The sequence below is a fragment of the Chinchilla lanigera genome, unplaced genomic scaffold (assembly GCF_000276665.1).
Source record: "Chinchilla lanigera isolate Chin_1 unplaced genomic scaffold, ChiLan1.0 scaffold00047, whole genome shotgun sequence".
In the NCBI taxonomy this organism is placed as follows: Eukaryota; Metazoa; Chordata; class Mammalia; order Rodentia; family Chinchillidae; genus Chinchilla; species Chinchilla lanigera.
In genome coordinates, this window is record NW_004955448.1 from 11,875,650 (window position 1) to 11,884,032 (window position 8,383).

Sequence of the window (8,383 nt, forward strand, 5' to 3'; positions counted from 1 at the left end):
TTTTTTTCCGGTACCGGGAACCTAACTCACGACCTTGCGCTTGCCAGGCAAGCGCTTTGCCGCTGAGCTAAATCCCCAGCCCCAATCCTGTATTGTCTGTACTGTTTTGTAAAAGGTTGCCTGTCTGCTAATGTTTCCCTTCTTTTCTTTTTAAAATTTTAGAAAAAAAAAGAATAGCAAAAACGTGGACTCAATCTAAGTGTCCATCAACTGGTTAAGAGAAAAATAACACATGGGCTATCCATACAATAGCGTATTACTTGGCTAAATTCAGATATATGTTACAGTGGAAATAATCCATAATAACATGGTAAATGAAAAAAGAAAAAGATCACATATTGTTATTTTATATGTAATGTCTACTGTAGTCCATTCTATAAAGTCAGAAAGTAGATTAGTGGTTTTTAAAGCAGTAGGTAGAGTGGGAACGGGGAAAAATATTTAATCACTTTTCATGGATATTGAATTTCTTTGGCAATAATGAAAATGTCCAAAATTAATTATTTGTGATGGTCATACAATTCTGTGTGTATTCAAAAAATGATTCAATTGTATACTTTAAATGGGTGAATTGTATAGAATATGACTTGTTGCAGTTCATGAATGTGATACTACCTGAAAGGTGAGCGATTACTTGGAGTTCGTGCATAGTTTTAACTCCAAGAGGTGCCTAGAGGGGCTGCTTTAACTGACAACCTGCAGCATGAAAGTCTCAGGAAAAAAACAGCCTGCATCTGAAGCGTCTATGGCTTCTTATTATAGAAGCCAGAAGCCAGCATATATTCTTCCTTTCCTCCATTGTGGAGTAGTAGTCCAATTTAAATTTCTAGTCTGGGTCAATCACTCCTGACAACACTGTCATTCTTTTTTTTAGCGTTTCCTCAGGGGCATGAGAAGACCAAAATGACCAAGGGGAAGTCTTAGCTTCCAGCTTAATGGTATCATTGTCGTGATTCCTGGTACAAGCTTTCCCCGCTCTGGAACTAAGACTTCTAAGCCAGTAGAACATAAGGTTGTGGGGACAGAAAGCAAAAATTTTGCTAGTGAATCAGTACGGGTAGTGATGAATGGTACCATTCCTACTTCCACAAATTCCTGGACCTATAAATCCTGGCTATGGGAGACACAGCACCACATAGTGGATGCTGATTCAAAATACATACAGCCTTCTGAAGCACCTTACCCCAGCCCTGCAAGCTATTGCCACCTAGCTGGCCTGTAATTTTGTCTTCAAAAGACCATTCCACCTTTCTATCAATCCAGCTGCTTCTGGATGGTGAGAAACATGGTAAGACCAGTGAATTCTATGAGCATGAGCCCATTGCCTCACTTCTTTGGCTGTAAAATGTGTTCTTTGGTCAGAGAAATGCTATGTGGAATGCCAAGATGGTGGATAAGACATTCTGTGAGTCCACAGATGGTAGTTTTGGTAGACGTGTTACACGCAGTCAAGGCAAATCCATATCTAGGATATGTATCTATACCAGTAAGGACAAAGTGCAGTTCCTTCCATGTTGGAAGTGGTCCAATATAATCAACTTGCCACCAGGTCTCAGGTTGATCACCCTGGGGAATGGTGCCGTACTGGGGACTCAGTGTTGGTCTCTGCTGCTGGCATACTGGGCATTCAGCAGGGGCTGTTGCCAGATCAGCCTTGGTGAGTGGGAGTCCGTGTTTTTGAGCCCATTCATAACCTCCATCCCCGCCACCATGGCCACTCTGTTCATGAGCCCATTGGGCAGTGACAGGGGCAGCTGAAGAAGGAGGTTGGCCACTATCCACAGACCAGGTCATCTTATCTACTTGATTATTAAAATCCTCTTCTGCTGATGTTACCTTTTGGTGAGCATTTATATGTGAAACAAATATTTTTACATCCTTTGCCCATATGGAGAGGTCTATCCACATACCTCTTCCCCAAATATCTTTGTCACTGATTTTCCAGTTATGTTCCTGCCAACTTCCTGACCATCTGGTCAGACCGTGGGCATGGTCCACGAGTCAGAATTCAGTCACACTCTGGCCATTTCTTCCAGGCAAAATGTTCTGCCAAGTGCACTGCCCGAAGTTCTGTCCATTGTGGTGATTTCCCTTCACCGTTGTCCTTCAAGGATGTCCCAGAACAGGGCTTCAGCGCTGCAGCTGTCCACTTGTGGATGGTGTCTACATAGTGTGCAGAACCGTCTGTAAACCAGGCCCTTGCTTTCTCTTCCTCTCCCAGCTGTTCACATGGTTCACCTCACAAGGCCATAGGTGCATGCTGGGAAACAGAAGGCAATATGCAGGCGTAGGAGCCATAGGTATCTGGGTAACTTCTTCATGTAATTTACTTGTACCTTGCAGACTTGTCCTGGCTCGATCACAAATACACTATTTCCATTTAATGATAGACTGTTGCTGTGCATGTCCATCCTTATGACTTGGTGGGTCAGATAATACCCAGGCTATGATAGGCAACTCAGGTGTCATGGCGACCTGGTGTCCCATGGTCAAGTGTTCAGTTTCCACTAGAGCCCAGTAGCAGGCCAAAAGCTATTTTTCAAAAGGAGAGTAGTTGTCTACAGATGATGGCAGAGCCTTGCTCCAAAATCCTAAAGGCCTCTGCTGAAATTCATCTATGGAGGCCTACGAGAGACTCCAAATAGTAACTCTATCCGCCGCTGACACTTCAAGTACCACTGGATCTGCTGTGTCATATGGCCCCAAGTGCAGAGCAGCCTGAGCAGTAGCCTTGATCTGTTGCAGAGCCCTTGCCTGTTCTAGGCTCCCTCAAAATTAGCAGCTTTCCAAGTCACTCAGTAAACGAGCTGAAGTAAGACACCTAAGTGAGGAATGTGTTCTCCTTGCAAAACTCCAAACTTCAACAAAATTGGTACCAGAAGTGGGGCCATTGTTGTGATGTTGCCTGGCCATGTGGCTTAAGAGCCTTTGGAATTAACTTGGAAAAAATTTGAGAGACTGGCTAAAGAGGCAGCCCTGTATGCTGTAAACTATATTGAAGACTCTGGTTGGAGCCTGGAAAATCCGAGCACTGATGGAAAAGATGCTGGTTAAGATGAAGCTCAGGAGGCTGGGGATTTAGCTCAGTGGCACAGAACCTGCCTGGCAAGTGCAAGGTCATGAGTTCAGTTCCCCATACCAGAAACACCCCCGTCCCACCAAAAAAATAAGATGAAGCTCAGGAGACTTCAACTGAGAAGGACTGTGTTGGCTGCTGGATCCCAGGTAGCATATTGTTATTATGGTTTGTGTCTGGATATTCCCTCAAAACCTCATGCAGTCATGGGATGGGCTTCTAGAGTTTATGGATTGTAGTAGATTGACAGCTGGTGGTCAATTTGTAACACCCAGCTGAACTGAACCAGCATCGTGCTGGGTGTGGAAGGCACACCTGAGGATTGCTGCTGGAAGCATAAGAGGCAGAACTGGAGAGGAAGAAGTTTAGAAGCTGTAGGGAAGCTATAGGGAACTTTTGGAAGCTGTTGGTTTTCCTGGGAGAGCTTGTCATGCTGGCTTTCCTGATGAACTCTGCTGTTCTCATCATCAAAAGAGCTCAGAACCTCACTGTCTCTGAAAATGGCTACAGTTCACTGTAGGGGAGCTCCAGTCCTCACTTTGAGCATTGCTTCCTGGCTCCAGAGGGGAAGATGGTGCACTGCTCAGTCTCCTGGAGAAGGTTGTCATGTTAGCTTTCCTGATGGGAACTTGTCTTTCCTCATTGTTGGAGGAGCTTGGGACCTCACTATTGCTGAGGATGGCTGTGGTACTTTTCAGGGGAGCTCTGGTTCTTACTTTGAGTGTCACTTCCTGGCTCCAGTGTAGATCCCTCAGCCTGTTAGCACAGATCCTTCATCCCACTGGCACAGACTTTCTAGCTTCCACCACACACCTTTGAGCCTTCCAAGCACATCCTTGAAACAGGTCTGCATGAGACATTGTCATGGGCTCTAGGCCTCCAGTTGAACTCATAGGAGGCATTGTTATGGGCTCTAGGAGTTCAACTGAACTCATACAGGACATTACCGTGGGATTCAGGCCCTCAGCTGGATTCTTTGGGTCTTTAGTGTATGCGACTTTCCTGCATGGTCTTTGTATATGATTCTTTGGGTGACTATTTTAAAATAATCTTATAAAATATGTGTCCTGTATTGTTTTGTTCCCCTTGAAAAACCCCAAACTACAACAACGTCTGTGCAGGAATTCATGTAGAGCATAGGGTAAAGCCAGGTCAGCTACATGACTGATCTTAGGGTCAATATAAATAATAAATTACAGTATGGGAAAGAGTAAGGCCAGAACATATTTTCTTTAAGCCAGTGTGCTTTGCTCCTACATGAACTTATGGCCCTGTAGGCTACCTTTTAATCTTTAGCCATGTATCCCAGGAGGATTTGGGCTTGTGTCTCCAAAAGTCCCTTATCTCTGCATGTCCTTCTTGCAACTCTGGTGAACACCCCCTCAACTTGCGTCTTATTAAAGCTGCTATAAGAAAAGTCTAGTGAAGGCACAACAAAGGGCATAGAACAACCAGAAAGGAGCTCCTAGTGGATGGAAAAATTCGAGTATCCAAAATAATGACTGTGCTGAATGGAAAAACAGCACATATGAACAAAGGATTAGGTCTGTAATGGTAACAAATCAAAACAAACAAAATATCTCACCACTCACCACTGGAGGTTGCCAGAGCACTGATCATTTCTCTGAAAAACTGAAAAGAGGAAAGAACTAAGTTCATCCTGCTTTACTTGTGTGAACTGTTTATTTATGTACTCCTACAGTTGATGTAGGAAAGTTCTTTATAGAAAAATTACAGCTAATAGATGCCAATAGAATGGTAGAATTAGAAACTCACTATCTTGTGGCTTTTTATGAAACAATACTTACAGGCAACACTCAGGCATGAGTAATAAAAGCATAAGAAAACACAAAAATGGAAGGATCAGACTAACAGATCCTCAACTCTCTGATTTCCTGTTTATTAAAATTAGTTTTGCTGAGAAATGATTCAGTTTGAATAAAATTTACTCTTGAAGCAACACAATTCAGTGTTTTTTCAATAGAGTTCTGAAGTTGTACAATCATCACTACTATGTCAAAAGACAAAATTAAAACAAATTTGTTGAAATATCTAAATTATCTTTTGTTTTTGATTCTGTATTATTTTCATCCTACTATATAGAATGCATATTTTGATGAGCTGAGCAGAGGGCATTGGCTTTATAGAGAGAAAAAGGCTGAAGAAAGTAGAATCTGGATGGAAAAGTGGATTGGTTGTTTCAGTTACCTGTAAAGGTTAACATAAGGAGGAATTCTTTATCATGTCAGCTAAAACTAGCCTGTTTGGAGATTTGATTATTATCTCTTTTCTCCTGATTTCTTGGAAGGTCAGATAAAAAACTGAGTTCTGGTTTGGTGACAAAGAACTCAGGCATCAGTGACTCCATTTTGGTTAAGTCTGTTGCCTCTACAGCAGGAGCTCAGCCCAAACCAACAACCTCTTGTGAATTTTATTTAACAACTGCCCAATTCCAGAGCACTTTTCCTCACTCCAGAAAGAAGCCCAAAATTTGTTAGCAGTAGCCCCTCACTCCTTTTTGACACCAAACTTTGGTTACAATCTATTTTGTCTCTCTATGGATTTGTTTATTGTGGATATTTCATATAAATGAGATCATTTAATATGACTTCTTGCAAACACCATAAAGCTATTATGATCATCCATATTGTAGCATGTATCAGTATTTCATTTTCTTTAATTGTTGAATAAATATCATTGTATGAATATAGCATATTTTCTCCATTCATTTGTTGATGCAAATGTCTATTTGTGTGTTTTAATTTGGCTATTGTGAGCACTTATGTGGATGTTTTTGTATGGACATGTATTTCCAGTTCTCTCTTTTTTTTTTTTTTTTTGGGTTTTCTCCAGTACCGGGAACCGAACTCACGACCTTGCGCTTGCCAGGCAGGTGCTTTTGCTGCTGAGCTAAATCCCCAGCCCCTCCAGTTCTCTTGATTATGTAGCTAGGAGAAGAATTTCTGGATCATGTGGTCCTTTATGTTTAAATTTTCCTGATTAATGTATCTGAAATCACTAAATATGGGGAAATAAGGTAGTACATGAATAATATGTTGCAAAACTATGCAGTATAAATATAAACTATTTTGGGCTAGATAATTGAAATGAATCTAATGAATGTAACAAACTAAATATAAGGAACCTATAATCTTTTTTTTCATAAAAGATCAGACAGTAAGTGCTTTAGGATTTGTAGAGCATATAATCTCTCACAACTACTCAACTCTACTGTTGTAGCACGAAAAAAGCTATCAACAATATGTAAATAGGTGGCTTAGATTTGTTTTTCTGAAATTAAAAAAGCAGGAAACAGGTCAGATTTGGCCCATGGGCCATAGTGTGTCACCCTTGTTTGCTTTATTTTTTACAACCATTTTATAGGAAACCTAGGAGATACAGAAACACATCACTATAATTTGAATTAGGAATATCTCCCAAAGGTTCATGCGTTAAAAGCTTGGTCACCTGATTATAGAGCTAGTGGGGGGTAATGGAGCATTTAGTAGTTGGGGCTAAGGGGAGGAAGTTAGGTCATTGGAGGTTAGGTCTTAGGGAGTTGGGTATTTGTCCTTGAAGAGGTAATGGGACCTGGACTCCTTCCTGACTCTCCCTTTGACTCTCAGTCAACATGAGGTGGAGAGACTGAGAACGTAATCTCAGCATGATGTGCTGTGCTGGCACAGGCCCAGAGCAGCAGGGGTAAGCGACCATGGACTTAACCTCTGAGACTATGAGCCAAAGCACTCTTTCTCTCTTTGAAATTGTTCCTCTCAATTATTTTATAATTGACTTTATAATGATGGAAAGCCAACTCATACATATTTAATTACCAAACTCAGAAAGTGAGACAAAGAATTTGTTTTTTTTTTTTCTTCTGAAAAATTGATAGTGTGTTAATTGTAAACATATCTTCAAGTGGCCTTACTTACTGTCTCTTCTTCTAGTAGTAAAAAAAGTTCCTCTGTGTACACTGGTAGTAGCTTTCCATGTTTATGTTCACAGTAATTCCTCCAATGTGAATGCCTGATCTAAGGTTGAGCAATCAGATTTAGATATTTTAAGTGAAGCAGAAGAAAAAAAGCTACCTTTTTTGCTTTGATTGTGAGAGCATAAAGACATAAGCTCTTAGACAGCTCTGATTGGAGTTTCAGGTTAACTTGAAGCTAACCTGAAAAACGAAGCTAACCTGAAAAGAACAGAAAATATAAAAGAGTGAGAGACAGTGTGAGAGAGAACAAGTTGAACAAGAAGAGCAAGAAGACAGAGACAGATGAAAAGATAATGGGAAGCAAGAAGACAGAGAGAAATGGTATTTGCCATCAGAGGAGTCTGTTTAATTTTTTCCCCTAGATAATTTTTGATTTCCATAAGTTTGAGGTCAGCCTGGACTACATAACGAGACCCTGTCTCAAAAACAAACAAACAAAAGAAGGAGAAATACAGCCATTTCAGGACAAAACAAAATTGAAGGAAATCATCACCATCAGACTAGCCTTACAAGGAATACTTAAGGGAGTACTCCACTAGAAGTGAAAGAATGATAGCCAATATGAGGAAAATGTAAAAGTACAAAATTCACTAGTACAGAATACATAGAAAAGAGCAGAGAAGCAAGCCCTCTCAATACAGAACACTACCACAACACAACCATGACCAAGAGAATACGAAAGAAGCAAAGATGAAACAAATAGGAAAAAAAAATTAACATAATGACTAGAGTATGTCTTTACTTATCAATAATAAGCTTGAATGTAAGTAAATTAAATTCCCTAAGGAGAAGATGTAGATGGATAAAATGCATTAAAAAGTTGACCCAATGATATGCTGCCTAAAACAAATTCACTTTGCCATTAAAAACACACATAGGCTAAAAATGAAACAGTGGATTTACCACATAAATAGAAGTGAAAACAAACAAGAGTGGCTGTGAGTACATCAAATGAAACAGATTTTAAGTCAAAAACTGTAAAAAGAGACACAGAGGTAACTAAATACTGAAATAACTCAGCAAGGAGCAATAGTTGTAAACACATGTGCACTCAATGTTGGTTTACCCACACATATAAAGCAAACATTATTAGATATGAAAGGAGAGATAGGGGGGAGTTCACCATTATAAATTTCCCTTTGAGGACTGCTTTCATTGCATCCCACAGATTCCTGTAGGTTGTGTCTCCATTTTTGTTTGACTTTTTTTTTTTTTTTTTTTTTTGCATATGTTGAACCATTCTTGCTTCCCTGAGATTATACTTGGTCATGGTATATAATCTTCTTGATGATTTGCTGAATTATGTTTACTAGTAT

General features: G+C 40.2%; 1 protein-coding gene and 1 pseudogene across 1 annotated transcript in view; one reads left to right on the forward strand and one right to left on the reverse strand.

Annotated features, from left to right (window-relative positions):
* The window catches only part of LOC106149516, a 58,610-nt pseudogene that overhangs the window by 20,185 nt on the left and 30,042 nt on the right, over nucleotides 1-8,383 (reverse strand).
* Nucleotides 1-8,383, forward strand: part of Otol1 (otolin 1) — a 58,603-nt gene that overhangs the window by 6,657 nt on the left and 43,563 nt on the right. The gene's annotated exons all lie outside the window — the stretch shown is intronic.